The sequence below is a fragment of the Cygnus atratus genome, chromosome 14 (assembly GCF_013377495.2).
Source record: "Cygnus atratus isolate AKBS03 ecotype Queensland, Australia chromosome 14, CAtr_DNAZoo_HiC_assembly, whole genome shotgun sequence".
Lineage (NCBI taxonomy): Eukaryota > Metazoa > Chordata > Aves > Anseriformes > Anatidae > Cygnus > Cygnus atratus.
Genome location: NC_066375.1, coordinates 19528914 through 19553475, shown reverse-complemented (window position 1 = coordinate 19553475; position 24562 = coordinate 19528914). Strand labels below are relative to the sequence as shown.

At 39.2% G+C, this 24562-nt stretch overlaps 1 long non-coding RNA gene across 3 annotated transcripts in view; it reads right to left on the bottom strand.

Moving 5' to 3' along the window:
- Positions 1-24562, bottom strand: part of LOC118256752 (uncharacterized) — a 171381-nt gene that overhangs the window by 93631 nt on the left and 53188 nt on the right. The window lies entirely within an intron of this gene.

Genomic DNA, 24562 nt, shown 5'->3' with positions numbered 1-24562 from the left:
AAGACTGTGAACAAATATGCCAGGAAGAATGTAAAGACTCTGGCTCCTGTCCCTGTTATTTTCTTGGGGGCTGTCCTCTAGGGCAATATTTGTGCATCTCTTCTGTTGACTGAACTTTTTCAAAGTCAAGTTTTCTGGTGACCCTGTGTCCAAATATTTACTAGAAAAGAAATAATAAGCTTATATGCAACTGATAAAAGTGATGAAGCTGCCACATTTCATTTCAGAGGGCTACAGAAAATACTTAACCTTGAGAGAGATGGTGGGAGGATGTAGGAGGGTGAGATTTTTCTGCTTTAGAATGAAAAACATTATGATGCCTCCCTCTTCCACTGCCAATTACCTTTATTCCTCCATTTAAGGGTTACCTCTCCCTGGTTGAGAAACTTCTCCAGTGGTAATTCTGTTAATATGTAAACCTCCTTTGGGTACATATTGCTTCAGAAATGTTAAAAATAGGAAAGACTGTTCAGATCCTACACTCAAACCCCAGCCCAGTCAAGGTCATTATATCTCATCCAGTAATTCCTGAACAGAGCTCAACAGACTGCAGCTGAATTTAAGACTGTACCACAGACAGACATCAGTCTGTAATTAATAGCCCTCTAAGACGAAGAAAACACTAGATCTCCCAGAAGCTGTTTCGGGGTCTCATTACTCTCATCGATAACATTATTTGCATTTCTTCACTTCTTGATCTTTTATTTATTATGCAAGTGAGGAAGGGAAAAACATTTTCTTTGAGCCAAAGGTTACACAACTCGTTCTGGAATCGTTGGCCAAGTTGTATCTCAGTTTTCTGTCACACTGTAGAGCATGAATCATGGACTGTAAACCTTCAGTTAGTTTTTTCTTTCAAGATAACACTTACTATCTGACAGAGCAATCCAACAAGCGGTGAGGAAGAATGCTTAGTTCTGAAAATATTTTTTAATAATATGTGAGCTGATAAAACTCTCATGTTATTATAGAGAAAGGTGCAAGAAATTTGAAAATGAACAACCACCTTCTTCCCAAGACAATTTATACCATGAAGCATGAGGGTTAACCGCTTTTCAAACTTGTATTAATTTGTTTTTAGTATGATGCTATCATTATTCATATCGAGTATATTAATAAAGTCAAACCTTTGGGTATAGTATCTGATGGTATTGAAGTCCTGAGACAGCTGTATGGGCTGTAGGGAATAAAACAACCCATCAACTCCAACCCTTTTCCATTAGATAACCAGAATGGTATGTGCACAATAGGCTTCCCTTGTCAAGAGCCGTGACATGATGATCTTGTTTTTAATTTAGTGCTGACCCAGATGTGAGCACACAATAAAGGATGATATGGAAAACTCCTTATGCTCCCTTTCATGAGCTCAGCTTTGTATTTAATTGAATGATGTCATCCCAGGGGTAATGAAGATACAAACATCATCAGCTATCCTGAAATTCCTAGCATGCAGTTGTTTATTTGATAGTTTATTTTGTTTTTACCAGCTTAAAAAAATAGCAGCATCCCTCAACAGGCTGTCCTAACTGTGATTCAGTGAGCTTCAGTTTAAATTAAGAAGAATTAACATTCCCTGGTTTCCAGGTTTATCCTGAAAACAACTTTTGAATGAGCAACATATGCAGTTATCTATAAAAATATGTCAGAAGGATGCTTGGGATATGTATCCTTCAGCAGTGACAAACACCCATTTCTCTTACCCCATGCCTGGCACACTTTCTGTGTGACACCCCAAAAACAAGACAAAACAAAAAAAAAAACAACAATGCCAACCAGTGACCCACAAAAGAGCTCCCGGGGGACTGGAGGAGGTAGAAGAAATGAAGCTGCTCTCTGAAATATTTGCTATTAGAAATGGCCGTAATGAGGTGACAGAGGCTTCCTTGGGATCTGTGCAAATTGATAAAAACCACAATAAATATTTCATAATGCTCAACTTACAAGGCATTTTCATGGAAAGCGGTCAAACTTAAGTATCCTCCCCTGCAACTTTGCCAACAGTTCAGGGTACAACCAGATTAAGGTGACAGCGTACGCGTAATTCTGCTTGTGTTCACACAGCAACTTTTGTGCCTTCAAAATGTGCCCTCTCTCTCATCGATTGTTTTAGGGCAGTACTCTGGAATATTCTCGCAGTCTGTCTTTGCCAGGAAGCACAGGCTTTATGGAAGTTGATTTATTCTTTACTTTTTCTCTCCTTCTGTTGATCATTTTCCTGTGTTTGTTCTGTGCTCCCGATAGAAGAATTGCTGGTTTGTGACTTAGGCACAGTGGCACAATGTGGACTCTGCATGTTGGCAATCACACTAACCTGGCCAGCACATTCAAAGAGGGTGTTTTGGTCAATATTGTTGTATACAGGTGGTTGGGAAATTAAAGAAGTGAAAATGGGTAGAATTAGACAGGGATTTAATTTGTGCCAGCACCCACAGAATCACAGAATCATCTAGGTTGGAAGAGACCTCCAAGATCACCTAGTCCAACCTCTGACCTAATACTAACAAGTCCTCCACTAAACCATATCACTAAGCTCTAAATCTAAATGTCTTTTAAAGACCTCCAGGGATGGTGACTAAACCACTTCCCTGGGCAGCCTACTCCAATGCCTAACAACCCTTTCAGTAAAGAAGTTCTTCCTAATATATCCACACCCCTGCCCAAAGCAGGGTCAGCCCTGGGGTCAGACAAGGCTGTCAAGGCTTTCTCCAGGCGGTTCTTCAAAAAGCCCAGGGAGGGAGCCTGCACTAGTTCTATGGGCAACCTGCAAAAACAAAAACTGTTTGTGTTTTGATTTCATGTCTCTCCTTAATGGATTAAAGAGCTGAGATAAAGGTAATTTATCCTTTTAAAGTGTTTACATGCTGTAATCAAATAACTTCTCAGTTCTCTAGGAAAAGTAGTTTTAGTTCTTTAAGTTTCTCATTGTATTTTTCCAGGCTTAACTTAATTTTTACGTCTCTTTTCAATCCCTCAAGTTATGTCTTTTTATGAATTGAAACAGGAAGAACCTGGAATAAAATGGTCTTATTAATCAGATTTATTGCAAGTTCACTATGAAACAGGTTGAGTAGGGTTAAAACTCACAAAGTGTTTGCCAGCCAGAGAAAAAAGCATCTTTAAATGTTTTGTCCAAAAGAATTACTTTAAAAGATGCAATACAAGATAATGATGTGGTATGCAACAGAACAGGGTAGATGAATCCCATTTTACTGTGTTTTGAATCTGTTTAAGCATCAAATGTTTGAAATTTTATCTTGAGCTATTGTGTCAACATGTACAAAATAATGGCAAAAAAACACAACCAACCAACCAACCAAACAAAAAACAACCAACCAGCCAATCAAACTAAAAATAAGCAGAAACAGAAAGCGAATAATATGACTATAGTGTCAACAAGCTCTGACTATTGACCCAATAGTCAAATACAGAACATTTCTATTAGATCAAGGCCCTGAGTTCAGGTGAGGCTATTGTTTCACAAAACAAACTTACTCTTGCCTAGTGACCCCACTGGATCTAAGAGAAACAGGTTTGTGACTCCAGGCAGGATGGAGGAAAGGAGAAAGCTTTAAAAACAGAGGAACCATGAATGCATCCTACTGCCCCTTCACACTGCCAGTGAGCAGAAGGTGTACCTCAGTGCATCACACTTCCCATTCAAGGTCATGGGATCTTCTATACTACAGCCAACACTAGGAAACTGCACTCTGAAGTGGGTTAGAAACGTGTAAAAGACGTGCTGGAGGTCACCACTTTGATTATGCGGGAAAGTTCACTGGCAGTGCTTTGAGCATGGAATTGAGAAAACCATATTTATCAGGGCCTTTGGAAACAGCCAGTAAATAAGAGGGTGTCCACCTGAACACAGACACGTTTAGCACAAGCAGTTCCTAAATATCAGATTATAGACCATATTTCTGACTCTCCGTAACATTTAGCTGCACAGTGACAACTGAGGCATAAATACAGTCAGAGTCTTCACGATACCAGTTTTCTGTTGTCGCTTTTTAATTCAAAGCCCACATACACTTTTTAGCTTGTCATAAATCCAATAAAAATCGGTACTTCTGATTTTCCTTAGAAAACATACCATAGGCTCCAATTTGCAAGTTTTATGAATTGCTGTAACTACAGCAAAAGACACGTTCAACAAAGCAGTTTTAGGGCTTCAAAAGACCAAGCTGACTTCAACAACCCCTTCCCAGCCACCATTACAGAACTGAGCTCCAAACATTCAGAAAGCTCGCCATGACAAACAAAAATGCCGGATGCTTTCTTAAGAGCAGCACTCGAGTATTTACTGTTCATGACAACAGATATTTATGATTTTTGAAAGATATGGTGGAAAATAATAGTTGCTGGCCTGAGCAAGTTTCCATGTCAACTGCTTGCATCACTGCAATGCTTCCTGTTTTATATTTTGGTCACTCACTCAACTTTAAATAGAGGGCTGTTCCATAAATCACCGAATTATGCTTGAAGCACGTTGGTAACGCATTGGACAAATTGGCTTGCCAGGCAGCCTACGTTTTCTAGAGATACAAAACTGACTGAAGAGGTGTTGAAAGAAACGGATTAACAAGCTAAAAGTAGTATTTGATACTGCGTGTTCACAAACTGTCAGTGAGCCGCTGGGTCAGCAACACGAGGCTTACCCAGCGCAGAGGGCAGCATATGGCCCCAGCTGTTCTGCAGGATGGAGCACAAGTTCCTGGCCTCACTGCTCCAGCACTGATTTGTATGAAAACATCATTGAGAAAAAAAAAAAAAGACAAACCCACATGATCCCAAAATATTTAACTCTTTTTTGCCTTAGCTCTTCAATTTATTTTAATTGTAAATGATCTTGCTTTAGGAGCAAAGAACCCACTTATCCATCAGTGTTTGAGCACCAGACAATGTGCTGAGATTGTGCCATGGCAGAATGAAAATAAAGCAAATTTTAAAATATTTTATTGACACTATAAAATTTAAATACCCAGTACACTGGACTTAGAGTGAAAAAAGCACTTAGCATTATAAAAGCATCAGGAATTGGAAGAGCTATTAATTTGCTGTGAAATCAAGATGTTTAATACTTAGCAGTGGTGTTATTTTATTTCTCTGGTTTTCTTTTGCATCTTTTTAATATAGTTTATTCATATTACTGTAGTTAGTTATAAGACTGTAAGCATTTTTCAGCTAAATATTGCTAAAAATTTATTATTAGAAAAAGATATCTGAAATTTCTAAAGCCACCTCAGTAACCGAAATGCCTAGTGGCACTAATTTTAATGGAGAGAAATTTCCAGCCTTACAAAACACAAATTTGCAATCTAATTTTGCAAAGAAGCTGTATATATTTTTAAATTAGGTTCTAGTTTAATAAAAATATTAAGAAGTTGCAGCAGTATTTTCTCCTCAACAATTTTTGTTAACAGTACCAGAGCATAGCTGTAGCTAAGGCTCAGTTGGTACTCGCATACGAAATCCTCAGGGTATTTAACTTTATGAAGTCATTACGTTTGGATTGATTTTTTTTTTCTGCAAATTTTCCACCAAAATTGATTTTTTAAGCCATTTTGAGGACTGTGTGCTTTAGCAGGCCTTTTTTTTTTCTTTTTTTTTTTTTCTGATAGACTATGTCACTTTTGCCAGTTATTTCTCAACCTGGAAAATAAAATAAGAACACTGCCCCTGAACTGATGCAACTTTAAACTGGAGGTTTGATGAGCGTATGTATTGAAGAATCAGGTGTAAAGATTTTTGCACAGACTCTCAAAACCCTTCCCTTGGCTGGGATTTTGTTGTGGACTGTCTTCTTAAGCAATCCCCCTCTTGCCCCTTTGGCAAGACAGCTGCTGCTGAAAGTTATGGATCTGCTGCTGCAGAAGGAATATTTACACAGACAAGGAGCCCCCACTCTGGAAAAGCTCAAGGAATGTGCTACAAAGAGCTGGTCACCACGAGTGGCATGGGGGGAGCAAAGCAGGAATGCCCAGGCATTGAATCTTCCAAAATAGTTATGAGGAAGCATCTAGCAAAAATTAGCAGAGAGCAGATTCAAAATAACTGTCCTTATAACTGTCCCTATTTTGAGCTGGAATTCCTTGCCATGGGATGCTGCAGATGCTAGAAGCGTGTATGAATTGAAATATAATTGAAAAACTCCCAGGAGAAAATCCATTAAAGACTCATATCAGCTGTGAATGCAATGTCTGCTATTTTCTCATTTCTTTTCCCCGGGACTGATCCCTAAGCAAAATTAGATAAAATTTTTACTTTCTTTCCTTTACCTTAGTTGTGCATATGCAGCTTTTATACCACTTTGCAGAAGAGCACTTTCTATGCCTTTCCAATGAAAGGGCCTGAAGGCAAGCACAGTGGAAGAGCAAGGACAGGATGCTGAAGAATTGCACGGGGAATTGGATCCTCCTTTTCTCTTTAGAAAACTTAAGGTTAAGGAAGTCAAGTTTGCTCCAAGAATCTAAGTGGACTGTTCTCTGGACAAAATCCTACCCTGCGTTTGCTCAGGTTCAGACAGCAAAAAGGACCACCACATGAGAAGAAACGCTGGCTACAGAGAAATGGCTTTGAACTGCTGGTTTGCTCACCAGGACAAAGTGGCACAGGCAGATTTAGCAGGCAGAGCTGATGTGTTTGAACAAGTCAAAAATCAGGAAGTGTAAGTGAGGATGGAATCAAAACCTACTGAGCAGCAAAGCAGAATTCATGCATTATCAAGAAACTGCATTTCATCTGCCTTATCAGAACCAAATATAGCAAGTAACAGTTATGGATTTACTAGACAACCTTTGTAAGCCTATGAAAATATGATTCATTATCAGACATCTTTTGAAGATGAACCTTGACTTCATTTCTTTTTAATGGATGCTGACCCTGATAACCTGACTGATGCTTTTCTGAGGAAAGGCCTGGGTCTGTAGTTTCCGTGGTACCACCAGGTCCGCACTGAAGGGTCCATGCACCTGCCAGTATTTGCAGTTGTAAAGGAAACACTGCAAAGGTTTAAAAATTGTCGTCATCATCATCCTTATCAGATTTTTTGAAAGGTTGTGAAATGTAAATTGAACACAATCTGTGGTGGGCAGGCAATGAGAAAAGCTTGCTAATAAATGTCCTCGTTTCTGATGTACAGGATTGTACATTACTTAGTTACTTGGCTACTCAGAGACGTCTGTGTGTTTAAGTTCTACCACATGCCCTGTGCTATACCTCTGTATCAATGGTATTTCACTTAATATTAGTAGTTATGGTATAAGATAAAAACCGGTAGCAAGCGAGGAAGAGGAAGCTTTTCCATATTTGAAATAACATCAGGGGCACTTACAGCTTGTGAAGGACACATTTCTCTTCTGAGTCGTGGGACTGAAGCAGAGGCCAGTTTGTGCTCTGCAGTGCAGCCAGTCCAGCAAGTCTTTCTCTGAGCAGCCAGGGCCAGGAGCAGATGGAGACCCAAGGGTTCCAGCAGGACGCAATTGCAGGGCAATTCCTAGTAAAGTCTTTTAAGAACATTTCTTTCTTCTGTGACCGTAAGGCACTACCTTCCAGAAAGTTTCTTACTTTCACTAAATGGTAGAGATTGAAAACAGCACCAGTAGAATTCTTAGAAATATTTTTTTGCATTGACTGTTATCATGGGTCATGCATTATCTGCCATGCAATGTTGCAACCTCTTTCCTTTCAGCAGAAGGGAAGCAATACTGTTTTCCAAAACACTGCCTAAGGAGTTCCTGGAAAAAAAATGGAGCCCTTATGGCTGCTGAGGGATGTTGTGCCACTTGAACTGAAAACAAAACAAAATCAAGCTACTGACCATACTGTCTTGTTGTACATTACTGTTAATTCAGTTTACAGAGTTCTGCGGCTCAGTATGTAAACTAATCAACTTGGAAGAAGTTATGCTAAGTTATGCTATGGGATTTTTCAGCCTACAGTCAACAATGAGCAAATGAACAGGCCTCTTCAAGATGCTTTGTGAATAAGCAGCATTCCTGTTTGCTTACACTGGATATTTAACAGGTAACAGATTCAACAGTTAAAGCGTAATGCAAACACCACTTCAAACAGCTTGCACCATGCTGTCTCATATTGAAGAGCCACCTTTAAATATCACCTCAGTGCATTCAACTCATGAGTTGCCCTTTCTGAACTCCTTAAACTTATGAAAGGCTACCACAGAAAAGCAGCTTGGCCTTTGTGGTTGAGCTAGTCCATTGTAAAAATACACAGCCTAAGCCTGATCGTGCTATTGACTCTGTAGGGACGAGTTTCAGTCTGTCAGTTACACATCAAAGTATTTCTGCAGTAATGGAATTTTCCAGGTGTCAGGCAGATTAATTATAAAACAGAAAGGAATGACAGTATCTAGGAGTATTTCGGCCACCACATTTCCAATACACAGCATCCAATTTCATTTCACAAGTCACAGAACTCAATTTGTCCAGGCTTTCCAAACCTGACTCAGACTCCCAGGTATTATGATACAATAAATGTAATAATTACCCATGATGGCACTGTCTTGAAAGAAATGTATATGACAAAGGTAGATTTTATTGTTTTCTTTGTTTCTGTGGTTATAGCACTCACATGCAGAATTGTCTTTTAAATGTAGATCAAATTTGTCATTACAAGCATCTTAAATATCTGTCCTAAAAATATTGTGTCATTGACACATAAATACAAGTATTTAATACTTATAATAGAAATGCATTTGCTGGATTCCCTGCAAATGCTTGATAGCTTATGTGTTTCAATTAAACTGCTTAGCTGAAATTTAGCAGTGTACATGACCCAAAGCCACTAGCTCTTCTCCAGAAATGGCCAATGTACTTAAAATTCTGCTCTTGAAAAATGTTCGGTGTTTGCGGGCAACTCTGCCAACCATGCCAAAACCACAGAAAGTTGAACTTCCTAGAGCAGAGCCCTGGATGATACATAGTATAAAACAGCATGCAGATACAGTAGGATATTCTATTCTAATTAAGTCATCAAGTTATTTCCATTATTAAATATAATATAGTTATTTCCCTAGCTGATGTTTGAAGGTTTTCAAAATTCCAGTTTGTAAAATTTCATTTTCCGGAGTGAATTAATTTGATCATTTTCCCCTTTCTATACATCCTGCTATGGATGTGCACAAACCTTTGTGTTTAATTTTTAAATGACAGTGTTCAAGTAGATTGAAAATATCTGATTTATCCTTCCAAAATGCATCTATCTCATGGTTCAGGTGAACTTAGTGAAAGGACCATTTCCCAAAATAACATTTAAACTAACTGCAGAAGTATTCCTGAGAGCACATTTTGAATAAGCATTTCTCCCTATTGACACCGACTCCCCAAGTCCTATCAGCCCTGCACAGGCTCTGCACCTTGCCCCTGAGCCGTGCGCATCAGGCCCAAGGACAAGCAAGTCCCCGACAAACTCTAGCACACTTCTCCAAGTGCATTCAAAGCTTAGGAGAGAAAAAAAGAAATCAGCCTAACGCTCACTTCATTGAGATAAACTTCTAGGGCAGTTAGGGTCAGCAAAAAAAAAAAAAAAAAAAAAAAGGCAACTGTGAACAGAACCCTTCAGAACCTTTTAATGTTTTTTTGTTTGTTTGTTTGTTTTAATTATTATTTATTTTTTACCTATTTTTTTGTTTTTTTTTTTTTTTACCTTTAAATCAATGGGATTATTTAATAAAATACTTATTAAAATATAAAAATAAAATAAAAAAGCATGCTGCTTTTTGACAGAAGGTACTGGTGTTTAAGATAGAGTTACTAATTACATTTTACTGACTGTAAAATTTATTCTTAAATGCTGTGTTTTTTTTAATTTTGCACTTGTACATAGTAGAAAAATATTACAAACAATATTGAATTAATTGTTTGTCCATGACCCTCACAAACTTCTGCTATCTTGGATGACGTTACACTCCCCATATCTAATGCTTGCTCAATATGAAATTTTAATAATGTGTCTGTTCACAGTTTATAACATGGTAGAAAATGTTCGTTTTCTTAGATATTGGGAGTGAGCATTTGTTTTTTCCTGAAAGGATAAGAAAGAGAAGACAGAAAAGTTGCCATTTTTGTATCTGTGTTCAGCCTCTTAAATTCATGTATTATTAAACTTGATATTTGCAAGGTCTTCTACAAGTGCCTTGTAGTTCAGGTGTCCCTTTGCTCTCTCCTGGCCCTTGAACGTGCAGCAATAACGTTGCAGTAAATTTCTATTTCTGCTTCCAGGCAGGCTCATGGTACCAGAAGAATATTTTTCCTTATAATTTTTTTTAGGCCCTGAGTAAAGCTAGTACCGCAGAACCACAAACAGGAAAACATAACACGGGGAAGGGAGGAAATTAATTCACATTTTCAAAAAATGCACTTACTCATCAATAACTATTGTATCTGTACTGTCACTTATGTTCCACACAAACCTGTCCATAAGTCTGAGGAGTGAAAATGAAACTTTGGGGTGGCTATCGTGCACGATTGCTTTAACCAGATGGTTATGCATTACCATTTGAACAGATGGGTGCATTGACTGATGGCACATTCGGCTATTGCTTATAACTCTAGGCCAAACTGACATTCAAATTCCCTGCCCAAATACTTCATGGGGTATTTTTCAGCATCCTTATGTCCATATTCGCACTCTCTCCGCCACGTCCTGGCACCCCGCAGTCTGTGCTCAGCCCGTCTACATCCCATAGCTCACGCTGGGGACTGGGCTGCCTCCCAGCTTGGCAGCAGGCTATCACTAAGAAAGCTGATTTCACAGCTGTCTTGTCTCCTTATCCCACCTCCTTTCTGCTCAGCGCCCACAGTGTTTAAAAGGCAAGTAAAAATAATATAGCTGGGCTCCAAATGTTATTGACACAACCAGCCCTGTGCTTACTTGGAATAGTGATGTATGTGTCTGCCTCGGCTATGGTGCCAAATCCAGTTATTTTCTTGCAAGTTGCATAGTATGTCCTTAAGGCCCCTGTTGTGCAATTATGTGTTGAAAAGAAAGTTTCTAGGCTACATGTTTGTGGTGAAAGGTTTGAAAACACAAGAAGCCTTATAACCTAAGGTTCCAAAAAAGGCAATTAAAATTAAAATAAAAACCCCGTGCTGTTTTCTTTTTTCTTCACTGCTTTTAAGTTCATTTCATGAATTTTGGGGATCTGAACTAACTTTTCAGTGCATGGGCTTGGCATAGCTAATGTAAATATTCGGTAATTAGCATAAAGTGTCCCTTTATTTTGGGATCCACTAGGTCACTTAGCTATGAGAAGCATTTCCCAATGTGAAAGAACCTTCATGTATTATAGCACTAGATGTTACATCAGTATTGTAGACTCTCAGAAAGCAAAATCAATCTTATACGTTTACAGTCTGAGCCACAATATTGTAATAAAGTCAAGCTGGACAATGCTTAGAGATCCAGGGTGGCTAAGTTTTTTTCAGATTCCTAGAAACCAGTCTTAAGCACTGATGGACTGATTTTTAGTTGTTGTTGTTGGTGGTGGTTTTTTATATATTTTTTTGCTTGTTATATTGCACTAATAAGGAGAGAAAATGCAATTCACATTACCATATAATTGTAATTCTAAGATATAAACTACTTTTTATTGCAGACTGAGGTGAAATAACTGAATTTATTCTACTTAGAGTGGTCTTCTTCAAACAAAATAATTGTTTTTTTTGTTTGTTTGTTTGTTTCCATTTTATCTTTCATGGTGTGAAGAAGACTTCTGCAGTTATCTGGTACAACACAGTTTCTGAATCATTCTTTCTTCTTCTGCCTGTTAGTTGATATCATACAAGTGAAGCCTTGGAGAGAAATCTTTCCTCTCATTTTATACTTCACATTATCTTACGCCTACCAATATAAATTATCCTTTCTGGAATTGTCCTGAAAAAAAATGAGTAATAATTCACATCAAAATTTCAGGACTGGCTTTTGGTGCTGGGTATGTAATTTTTTACATGCATTTGAGAAAAAAGTTCAACACTGTGCATAAATATGTCTAGAAGTTTCTCTCCGGTTTGTGGACACTGCACTGGCTGGGAATCTAGCAGTTTCCAAATCTGAACCTGTTTTGTTGAATTTGATTACATCAGCTCCCTTGGACATAACCACCATTCCTGTTATCACTGAACTTTGTGCTTAAACACAGCTAGAGATGGAAGTACATTGAGCACTATCAGTACACGGAGCCTTTCTTATCAGGGACTCTGAACAATAAACCCCAGTGGTAAGTCAGAACCCACTAACATGCATCTGAATGACATGAAAAAATACTGCTCTGGCCTGCTTCACTGTTAATCACACGTTTCTGAAATCCCAGAAGTTCAAGGAGGTTAACCATGGTTTTTAAGTTACACTAAACCAGCCTGCTTTGACACATTGGGAGCAGACTTGAAGACACTGGCTAAATTCATTTGATCCCAGTAATTCCCACAGAGCACCTAAGACACGCATCGCTTTGCATCATGCAGCGCATCTTGGCCATGCCCAGGAGCTGTTCATCAGGTTGCAGGTTATAACAACAGATTTTAGTATCTACTGCCTTAATTAAACTGTCTTAGCTAATCATTGATTTATTTACTATTTCTCCCCTAAGATACAGCTAAATATGGCTGTAATATAGGCTTTCCTATAAATTAAATTATTATTTTGAAATTTAAGGGTTGCTGCTGCGACATGACTGATCAACGACAGAAAACAGGCATGGTTTAAAATGAGCCTACAGCTTTATACTTCGGAAGTCAGGTTTATCAATTTAACGTTGGTTATCTCAAGCTATACAATTAGTTCATTGTCTGGGCACCCTCTACAAGCAATGAGGAGACGCACTGTAAAGGACACCTCCACTCCTACAGGTCAGGATGGGGTGACTCTCAACCCAGTGAGGTCTCTGAGTGTGATTGTACCCAAGGCAAAACCTCTGGGTGCAGCATGGGGGTGACCAGCCGCATTCAGAGGTCACTCTGACTTCAGTTCCACTCTTTGCTCATCACTCCAAAACAAAACGTTATTTTTATGGCAATGTCAATTTCTCACACACACACATACACACACACAAGAGCATTTTAAATATGAGAAGTATAAATCCTATCCATTGCATGCAAGACAGTAGTTTGAGTGCGGTACATCACTTCGTGCTGTAATTGAAATCACTGCACTTCTACAGATACTGAGTTGAATTATGTACTGCAACTGAAAACTGATAAGGAGATTCCTTTGCACTTATAGGAGCAGTAACACTTAATCCATTTATATCCTACTACATGTTCACTAGATATTCCCCTCCTTCAGGTATCTTTTACTAAAGGACCCAGCCAGCACAGTCCCGATGGAGGTCCAGGAAGACAATGAGCAGGCAAGACAAGCTGTCTCAGATTAGGGCACTAGTTCTCTTCTGGGCCATTTTAGCATGCTAGGAAAAATGCACCCACAGAGATAGGGGTAAGGAGTTATGACCGTTTCAGAATGCAGGCATAGACAGAGAAGTAAATTTACAAGGGTATATTGAACTCAAATGTGAGTAGTCAGCTTGCCAACAGGAAGATATTTTATCCTGTTACTACAGGGCACTTATGGAACCTGTTATGATTCATATTTGAACTTCTGAAAGAAATTATTATTAACAGTATGTGAACAGTAGGGCTTTGGTTCTTGATATTTATCACTGGCAATTTCTTTCTTAGCTCCCTAGAATTTACCAAAAGCAAAATGTGTGCCCATCTAAATGTGCAAAAAGCACACTACTTGTTGTCCTCTGGTTCTTAATGAAACTGTTACTCCAGTAGTCATCCAAAAGCAAAATGTGACCCGTTGTATATTAACTACATTTATGAGGCACTTGGTAATCCAAGACAAGACGTGTTTGCTGAAATGCAAAACAATAAGCTGTCGGGAAGGGTTGGTGAAGGTCTTCTGCACAGTGTGGCATAACAGCACTCAGCAGTTTCAAAGTAATTTGCATCACTTCAAGAAGCCCATTTATGTTGGTGTTAAACAGAACTTTTTCCTGCATTTCAGGAGGTGGGACATACAAGTAGACAGGCTCAAGATAGTTTTTGTAAAGTTTTTTTCACCTGCAGAAGTGTATCATCTGTCTGCTCTATGTCAATGACAGCAAAGTATTCCACTCAGTTCTAACAGGCCTCCACTCTAACACACCCTCCCTTCTTCCCTATGTCCAGCTGTCACTCAGTTCGAATGACGTTGTTATTTCAGTTGTCAAGGTTTTAGAAGGGCAATACCAAAAAAGGTATTCAGATTGGAAAATATGTTATGTGTTCTTGGAACTGCCTATAACTGGTGACCTCATGACTTTAAATATAAATGTGGAAACTTAAGAATTAATCTGAAGGAATAGTAAGATTTCATGCACGTTTTGTCAATCACACTCAGAGTGACTCAAGAAGAGTTCTTGTTTTGTTCCTTTTTTTTCTTAGAATTTGCTTCTCTGTACTTGAGAGCACTGAAGGGAGTGGGCCAGCACCTGCACGCACACACTTCACCACCAGGCCCCTCATGCTCTCTGGCCTTACCTCAGAGCGGCTCTGCCAACATGCCTCAGTCTCCCCTTGCAGGTCCTTACTCCTCCTCCTCCACCTGCCCTGTTAGGCCTTCTCACTCACTCTGCACTGGGATGCTGTCCAGGACTACAAAACAGGTCTGTAACAGCACTACAGCTGACTTCTCCAGAAGGAATGCCAGCGTGGGCAAGACCAAAGGTCCACTGCACTCAGTATCTGCAACACCAGATGTGTAGGAAAGGGCTGTTAGCAGCAGGGTGGGCAGAGGGGGACTCTTCCCAGTCCCACAAGCACTATAGCACATCTTTAGCTCACGTGCACCTCCACATGTCCTTACTTCCATATATTCTTAGTACAATTTGGCTCAGAAACAAGTTGCAACAAGGTGGCTCTCTACAACATCATGAACACTACAGCCTTTTACAAATTGCTTCATAAATATAGCTACCAGTCCCAAAGCCATGGTTACTTCCACACACCACATCTCGGGATGCTTACAGAGATGCAAACACGAGACAGCTTCCAACAACTGAAGCCATTACTTGTGTTTTGGGAGAAAACAAGACAGGACAGGTCAAGTGTGCCGCCCCCCGCCCGAGGCTGCTGAACGAGGAGCTGCTGCTGCTGCCCAGCCGTGGGGAGCCACAGGGCCGCAGGGCTCTGCCCACATGCACCAAAGAAGAGGCACAAGCACGGGCACTGACCACGGCCCCTTGCAGAGCTTTCCCCTGCAGACAGGGCAACCAGCAGGCAAAATCCCCTTCATTACAGACCACCGCATGAACAGTGCACAGGGAACAGCAGAGTTTGGTGTAAAAACTCCAGCTGTTCCCAATTTGACTGCAGTTCATGCCTGACTGTAGCCCCAAGGAAGAAAGACCGTGATTACTTGCATCAGCATGCATGGATGGAAGGAGCCAATTTCACTTTACCCTTTGTTTGAGCTGAGTTGAGGGGGATTTCTCATTGCAGTAGCACTGACGGAATAACTATGCCTGTCCCTGTGCCCACATGTACCCCACCGTGCACATCGCATGGCAGGATAAAGGTTTTCTTACTCTTAGTAATCACTGAACTGCCTAGGTTTAGCTTTAAACAGTCAATAGTTGCCTGTGTTTCCTGAACAAGGTTGCAGATGTTTAATAAATATAACATGTTCCTAAAATAAATAATTAAAAAAATATCTGGATTCTTAATAGACAATATGTACAGAGGCCAAAAATATTTTTTTTAATTTCTTTGTCTCTCTGATTCCTGGTTTGTTATATTTTTGAACTTGTAATTTCATTTCCCGTTCCTTATTTATATTGTTCAGTACACAGCCCCTGAACTATGCTTTGCCTTTTGATGAGCGTTCCCTCTGGTAAAAACATCAGTACAACACGCCAAACAGCCACTGTCAACTGAGCTGGTTCCTGTAGCTGGAAGCAGAGTTGCTCTTATTAGTGCAATTAACTTTGGTAGCTTAGAAGAACATGCACCCTCGCGGATCTACAGTACGCAGCTGATGATTAAATTCAAAAAAAATTCATTTCACTAAGACATTTTGTTCTACTCCAGTTCTCCTGGGATGATCACATGGTCATTCAGAAATTGTTGATATGCTCTATTCTGTCTTAAAAGGACCTGAGAAAGCTCCTAATACAGGGACATGAATTATTTCTTTTTAATCAGACTACAACAGACATTCTAAAAATAGCTGAGGAGAAAACAACAGCTTCTTAAAAGCCAAAAAAGTAAAGTAAATAATAGATAAACCTAGCAGAGGATCAAAACCAGCACATGCCAAAAAATAAAATAAAATCAGATACTCTCCCACCCAAACAAACAAAAAACAAAAGCAAAGAAAAAGAAAAAAAGAGGTGTAAAGTGTCAAGAGACAGTCATGAGGGCTGATAAAGTCAGAAGTGCACAAAAACAAGGGCAGAATAACATCTTCAGCCAGACACAGAGAGAAAGGGAAATCTGGCTGTGGAGAGCATTTATCTTTGCGTACCCATCATTGGTACACAGGCACCAATTCCTTCAACATATTTGCTAAATTTATGTACCTTGTGGGCACCAGATATTCAATGGTTGTTCAGATCTTTCATTTTAAACTACCAAATAGGTGAGATTTTCCCTGGCACCGCTGGACATATCAACACTGTTTCTTTGAATCATATTCATTATACATTTCTTCAATGGAAGAAACAGTCACTGGCCTGAAGAAAAACAAAGTTAACTGACAGACACTTCTGTGTAATGGCAAGTGATTGGAATGGCCTCTAAGTCTCACCTGACTGTTAAATAAAAAAGGGTAAGCCCTTGAAAGTCTGTTGAAGCTTTAGCACAGACAAGTTAAAAATTGGCCCTCAAGGGAAGTGATATTCCTGGATATTCACAAAAGAAAAACTTGATTATTTTTTTTTTGTCATTGAAAAACTGCTTGAAAAGCAGATAATTTTCTGATGAAATCTAGTTTTGACCCCCCCCCCAAAAAAAAAAAATTGTCTAAATTTGAGTGAGCACTCTTCTAGTCTATTTTTCCTTGTCACGCTGCCATCCCCTCCTTTCAACTCTTTTCTCTTGCTTATTTAAAAACAAAACTAAAAAGCCCCTGGAATAACCTTTAGTTTCTTGTCTGACCAAGGGGACTGCTTCAGTTCTATCGGTCTTTGCTTACAAGCATTGCCTTGACAGTTCACTCCAGGTCTTCTACAAGAAAAAACTGTTCTGTCTCCATGCCTCTTAGACTGTAAACATTTTACAACAGGGACTGACTCACTTTTTTTCTGTTGAAGAGGATTCTTATTCTGCTTCATGGACCATATATCTCTGTTCATATACTGGATATATAGATTTACGGCACAAAGATACTGAAGAACTGCAAATCTTATTTACAACTCATTGTATATTCCCTGTTTTGTAATCACATGACATTATCAATCAAATTAAATGTTTAGCTGAAATTTCTGTCTAGCTGAAATTAAATAATACTTTTTTTTTTGGGGGGGGGGGGGGAACTCTCACCTGTAGCCAAATGTCAGTCATTGTGGTATGCTTGCTTGGAAAGAGCAGAAGACTCTTTCCAACAGAGATACTTCTATCCATCAGTGAGAGGTAAAATAAAAGACCCAGTTGCCTTAAAACTGAAACAAGCAAATAAATTTTCTTCTGCCCCAAGCCCTGCCTAAACCTCAAAAAATGTTAACATCTCACATGTGTCAAGAGGGTTATTTATGAAACTATTTGCTTGTCAGCCACTGCAGTACATTCTGTCCCTTTGCTAAGATACTGTAAATTCATGAATGATGAGTAAAAGTCTTACTTTGGCAGAAAAATTTATATTTATCTGAAAAAGAAAATTATCAGCCTGCTTCAATGCTGAGATAGTCTTTCAATGACTAGTGATAGACAATTATACCACGCTCTCTCCCTGCACTAGGGAGAGACAGACACTGGGAGTGCAGTAAAGGATTTCAGTTTGGCTAAAGCAGATTTTCTGCCTTAACAACTTCAATTTTTTCTTCTAGTGCTAAGTTTACAGGCTTTGTGCACATGCTTTCTATTGTGGTGACTTACGGACAACTGCAACACCCTCTTGCAGAGAGCTGGGTGCTAAAAGCACCGTGTTCGCCAGCCTGTCCCGCAGCTTCTGTGCGCCGGTGCCCAAGCAGGGGAAAGCAGCACTCTCCACTTGTAAAGCTAGGCTCGTAGCTCACTTACTGCACTCCCAGCCGATGGGCTCTGGGCTGAAACTTCTTACTGACAGGTTTTCATGTAACAGCCAAACTCTTTATGCCTCTCTTTAGCAGTCTGAGCCAGAAAAAGGCTGGTGTCTGGAGATGACGGTACGTGTGACTAGCTCCATAAACCAGGCTCACCAATAAACCAGGCACGCAGATGCTTTCGCTAAAGCACAGTATGTTTTGCTGCTGTTTAGGGGGGCTGATGATCGGAAACCGGATGAATTTCCACAGCCAGCACTAGGCTGGACTCAATGATTCAGTTGTCCATCTGCCCATTCAAAGTGCAAGTGAAACACAAGATGTTTTTCAAAGAAACAGAGCGAAACAGGCTGCTGTTTGAGCGCAGCTGTAAAGGGCTCTCCTCTGAAAAGATCAAACAGAAGGGACAGGAGACCACCTTTATGCTACATCCCAAACATCTCCCTAGGTGAACAGTCTAGAACTGACTCTCCTGAAGCTCATCTCCACATTTCAAAGGGACAAGAATTGGACCCTAGTTTTCTCTATTTTTCTTTTAAGCCAGAGCATAAGAATAAAGCATGCCAGTTAAAAATAAAAAATTGCAAGAATGTTCTGCAGTTCATCTCAGTAATTCATCCCAAATGGTGGATGCGCCTAGGACAGCATGGATCCAGAAGCACTACAGAATGAGCCTTCCTCATGACAATGCCCCCTCGTCAGCGTGGACTCCAACCAGGAACGGTGGTCTCCTCCCAAAAACTCTCGTCAGTGAACTGGTGTACACTTGAGACCGGAATGGGAAAAGTTGATCTAATTAAGTTTCCATTAATGGAATGTTAACCTCTTTGCTCATCAGAAAGAATGTGGATCGTGACTTTATAAAAACGTCTGTAATTATAATCATAATGCTTTATAAAGAAGAACAGCCATCCTGGCTGGAAATTAGCTGTAAATTTCCATGCAAACCTGGAATCTATATTAAGCGAATGTAAGTTTGGTACATGTTATCAAACAGTCAGATGTAAATTTGGGTAATGCACTCAAGTAGTCACTTACTAACAACAAATAGAATGTTAAAAAATAATTAAAAAAAAAAAGCTTTCCATGGGACTGAGCACAATTCCAGCTCATTAAATTCTCATTTTTTAATGCAATGTTTGTTCTCATTATTTATCTTTATTTCATAACAGAACACTTGTTCTCATGAAAACATAACCTTGTTCTCACACCCTTTCACTGTGCATGCCAAACTTGTTTCTAACATATTTAATTTTGCTGGTAATCCACTACAACTTGGAAAAAGCAGTTACTGAATGACATGAGGGAGCCATAAACTTTAGCATAGGATGATCTCAATGCCAACAAGTTATCTGTAGAATTTGTTACAAAGTTAGCTGAGCTTCTGACCATCTGAAAAACAACCACTGATGAAATTCTAACAGAAACAAACACATATTTACTGTTATCAGAAAATCTTCAATATTTTGACAGGGAAACAACCTCAGATTTATAAGCATTTTCCCACAGTGCAGACATTTTATAAAATGTAATAAGCAGGTAAAATCACATTTGTAGCTTAGAAGAGGTGTGTATATATATATATATTTGTATTTTTCACAAGTTATGCAAAATAGAACAGTTATTCTTTCATGGAACCACCAACAGAAAGAGGATGTGCTTAGGGAGAGGACTGGATGTGTGTGAAGGACTAGCTGATGATTTCCAAATCTCAGCTCTGCGTAGCAAACCCTGTGCTCTGTAAGTCCGAAGAGCACCATTTTCAACACTCCCAAGGTCAAAGGCTGGGAAGGGATCTCTGAGAACCTCAAGAGTTTTCACCAGTTTTCCCAGTGCTGTAGATTCTTCTCTTTCCAGTTTGACAATGAATTTAGATTCCTTTTCCTTATTTATGGATTTTAAACAAACAAAACTTCACCCACACAATATGCAATACCCATGAGATGTAACTGAGGCCAGTGACTTAGATCAGCAAATCTAACCAATAAATTATCCTTGACCTCCCATACATTTAACAGAAAACAAAACCCAAAAAAACTTCCTGGGACGTTAATAGAGACATACTTTGCCATTTCAGAGTTGCTTCCAAATATAGTTTTAGACCACTCCACACCAAAAGGAAACGCAGCAATTGAGGTGCCTCAAGAATTATCTTCAGTGTACGTAAGTACACTTTAATGCTGATTTGCACAGTAGTGATGCAGAACAGCTGTGCAAACGGAGAACCATACATTATTGCTTCCACTCAGAAATAAAAGGGGGTCTGAGCCAAGCTCTCATTGCCAAGTACCGTTTTGATACTTGAACTCCTCGCCTTTTCCTTTTTCCTCCCTCTCTTCATTCGAATTTCATTTCCTTAAAATTTAGTATGTTTAAAATTCAAGTCTCATTCTTGTGTCTTAGCCCATTTCTAATCAATACCTGTTGTACTATTTTCATGTTTTCCATTTCACTGAGCAAAACAGAGTGCTGATCTGTCCGTCTTCTGCGACAGACATGAAGCTAAAAAACAATATCATCTATTTATTCAATCACCTACAAAATGATGGGCGTTGCACTCTGTTTTTCAGCTATCATCGAATTTCATTCGGGTTGGAACATTTTAATAACAAAAGATATTGAGAATCCCTACAATTGGTGAATATTCATTAATGCAAAATCACATAGCAATTCCTTATAATTATATGATATGTCCAAAGCATTGACCATTGAAGGAAATTATAATTAAAGTTATTAAAATGAATTAGAAAAGGAGACAGTAATTACATCACAGTTGCTGGAATGTAAAATTGCTCTGAAATTGAACAATACGGGTGGTTCTTCCAGAAATGGGAAGGTTGGCAACATTTTTTACTTATGGCCATTCAAAAGTTAAGGTAACTTTTATGGTAAGACTTTCTCTTTAATAAAAATACATGAATAAAATTCTATACCCAACAAAACGTTTCTAAGATATTTATCCTGCTGTTTTTTTTTTTTGTTTTTTTTTTATTATTTTTCTTCCTGCAAAACACATATGAGAATAGAATAGTTCGGTTGGAAGGGACCTACAAAGATCATCGATTCCAACTGCCTGAGCACTTCAGAGCTAACCAAAAGTTAAAGCATATTATTGAAGGCATTATCCAAATGCCTTTTGAACACTGGCAGGCATGGGGCATCAATCACCTCACCAGGAAGCTTGTTCCAGTGTTTTTTACACTCAGCTTCAAGTCTTTCTTTTACAAGAGAGACCACTGCTTAAACAGGTCTCGCAGAGCTCCATGGCAGGCAGTTCTGCTGCAAGGAAATCCAGCGGCAGCTCCCAGGCTTGAGAGCAACTAGAGGTAGATTTCTCTGCCTTGCTGAGAAAGCAAGCTAAAATTTGCTGGCTGTTAGCAAATAACTTCAGCCCACCAAGGCAGATCTCCCACTTGCTCCTCCACATCAGGCACTGTTTGCTCTCCTCAACGTTCTTCCAGAAATCATTTACATTTTTTAAATGAATCAGTTCAGTGGAAAGTTGAGTCCCATACACATGAAAAGAAAATTTTAATGACTACTTCTCTAAAAGTTGAGTGCATCCTCATTTGCATAGACAACCAACAAATTAATCTGAGTCATCAGAAAACTCAGTGCTCCACTATGAACCTTTGAAAAGGAAGATGTGTCCATGCAGAAGCTAGGTGGAATGTTTCATTTTCCTGGTTATAATGAAGTCAGTCTGTCATTTTTCAATGACATCCCAGAGATGGGTAGACCAAAAATGGTAGAATTCTTATAAAAACAGAAATTAACTATCTTTTAAGACTTCCAAGACATTAACTACCTGTAATTTAAACACAAAAACATGAAACACATTATGCTATAGGGCCACAAGAGACTAAATTATATCCTTATGAGTAACAAAATCACTTCAATGCTGTTCTTGTGACTACTAATGGACATATTGATTCACTGTCCATTGCTAAAATAGTAATGGAAAAAAATTCCTGTGCAGAAAAAAAGAAAACAGAAACTCCAAAAAAAATCCCTTTCTCAGCCATGAGTAAAGGAAAACTGTAAGTAATACAACTCCAATTAACCATGCTGCACAATGCTTAGGATTTGTGTTTAGCTCCTGTATGAATACAGTAGAAGATCTAGTCTGTACTGTGGTCAATTCAGAAGTTACAGAACCCAGTCCCTTGGGTTTTGTTTCCTAGTCAGACTGGTAATTGTGCAGGCAAAAGCAGTAAGATGGAGTCTGGGCTGATGAGGACCTGCAGGTCTGGACAGCTACAGAGAAGTCTGCAGAACAGGCTTATCTATTCTGTGCTCACATCCTTCTCTGTTCCTTATCTCTGATTTATCACCTCACTTGAGTTTTATTTTTTTCACTCAGATCTTCTCACCAGCCTCTCACAGAAGCGTATGTGCAGGTCCTTGTCTCCCAGGGCTTTCTGCTTCCTGGCACCTTGCTCCCAAATGAATGCTGTCCTACTCTCCAGCATCCCTTCACCCAGAGCAAGACGGAAGCAAATCAGAGCTCCAGTACCTTGGAGGGATCAGACACAACCAATCTGTGCATGAGAGAGCTCCCAAGGAAGAGCCTAACTCTTACCATAACAGCCTTATAATCCTGCTGTCCGGGGAATGATTATGTGACACATAACCATTATTCCTGCTGCCATACCTAACAGCTGGCCAATGGCTCCTGAAAGCCTGGAAAAAAATGCTTAGGTTAACCACAGTCAGAAGGAACTTGCTGCAGTTGGGTTCATGTCCACGATGGCCTCTGGGAAGAGGCTCAGTGCTGATCGAACTGTGCTTGCTTTACTGGGATTTCTTCAGCAGGTCGAGCTGTCTTTTAAACTTGCTTACTTCAGGCTAGGTTTGAATATATTCCCAAGACTGACTCTTCCTTCCTAGCAATGATAGAATTTCAGAAAGAATATCGGGAAGGAAAGGCTGGCCTTGTGTTGGATAGATTACACGTGACATTTTATGTAGAAGGAAGAAATAAATTGTTCCTTTTGAAACGAGAAATCATCACCAGTTATCCAGGCAAGACTGCTATACTTCTGAGTTTACACACGCATGTTTACAGCTCTTCATCAGCAAATGTCTGACATAAGCCTGAAATGACGTCTGAAAGTACGTTCCCTTCTTCATTGTAACTGGTATCACACTACAGCAAATGAAAAAGCACTCAAACACTATAGGAAATTTGTTACCCTTCCCTGGAATATCAGATCAAGAAACAAAACATAGTGAAAAGGTTTCACAGCTTCTGGATGTTAAGTCCTTTGGAAGCAAAGCTGTCATTAGTTCAGAAAAGAAAAAAAAATAGATTGCTTTCATACCTCCTTACTGAAACTGAATTCTGACTGCTCTGTAGTGTACTCTGCTAAATGTCAGGCTGTGAAGAACAACTGATTGTAATGACAGCAAAATGCACACAGCAGACTTCAGAAAAACTTTTGCTGTGAATGCCATATGTTGCATCTCCACTGTTTTTGCTTTCAAGTCAGTACAGCATGTGTTTCAGTGGCAGATGACAGTGCCATTTCATCCCTGTTAAAGATGGATTTCCTATAGTCTGATATTGAAAGCAGCTTAGCTAACGGAATCAAATGATTTGTAGCATGCGTATTACAAACATTTCATTAGCATCCCTTCTTTCCCGGGAGGAGAGGTTCTATTAGCTATGTTATTGATTACCTTGAATTCTCGTCTTTCAGAAAGTGATGTGTAACTCAATTAGTTTATGGAAAAGATCTTCAGTGAAACTCAGTGGCTTCTATAGCTGTGGAAGCATTTTTGCTTGTACCAAGACTTGTCTGAGTGGTGCTATACTCTTCCCATAGACTAAGCACCCTAAGGCTGATGTAAAAATGGTCTAAAAATGCAGTCTTTCTAGTAGCATCTCATAATAAACTCTTTTGAGTCTATTAACCTATATAGCTCCTATCGGCCTAAACGGTTTCTTTTTTTGGAGAAGAAAGACAAGTTAGTGTCTACAAAAGACAAAAGCAAATACCCATTCATATGGTACTTCACCAATAAATCTTTTCTACTAGATTTTGTATTTCTCTAAAGAGCTTATTTAGGAAGTCTAGCACAGTCATAATATAGCTGGCTCAGAATACCAAATAATGTATCTTGATTAGTTTGAAAACCAAACTAATTCTTTCTGCGATGTTTTCTCCATTGAGTCCCATGACCTCATCCTGATATTCGAAATAATATTTTCCCACAGGTCAGGGGATACAAAAATAAATATATTTCCACAGACGCAAGTTGAAACCATTTCAATGACTATACCTCACTTCAGCGATGTGTTCCAACAGAATTTTGCACTGA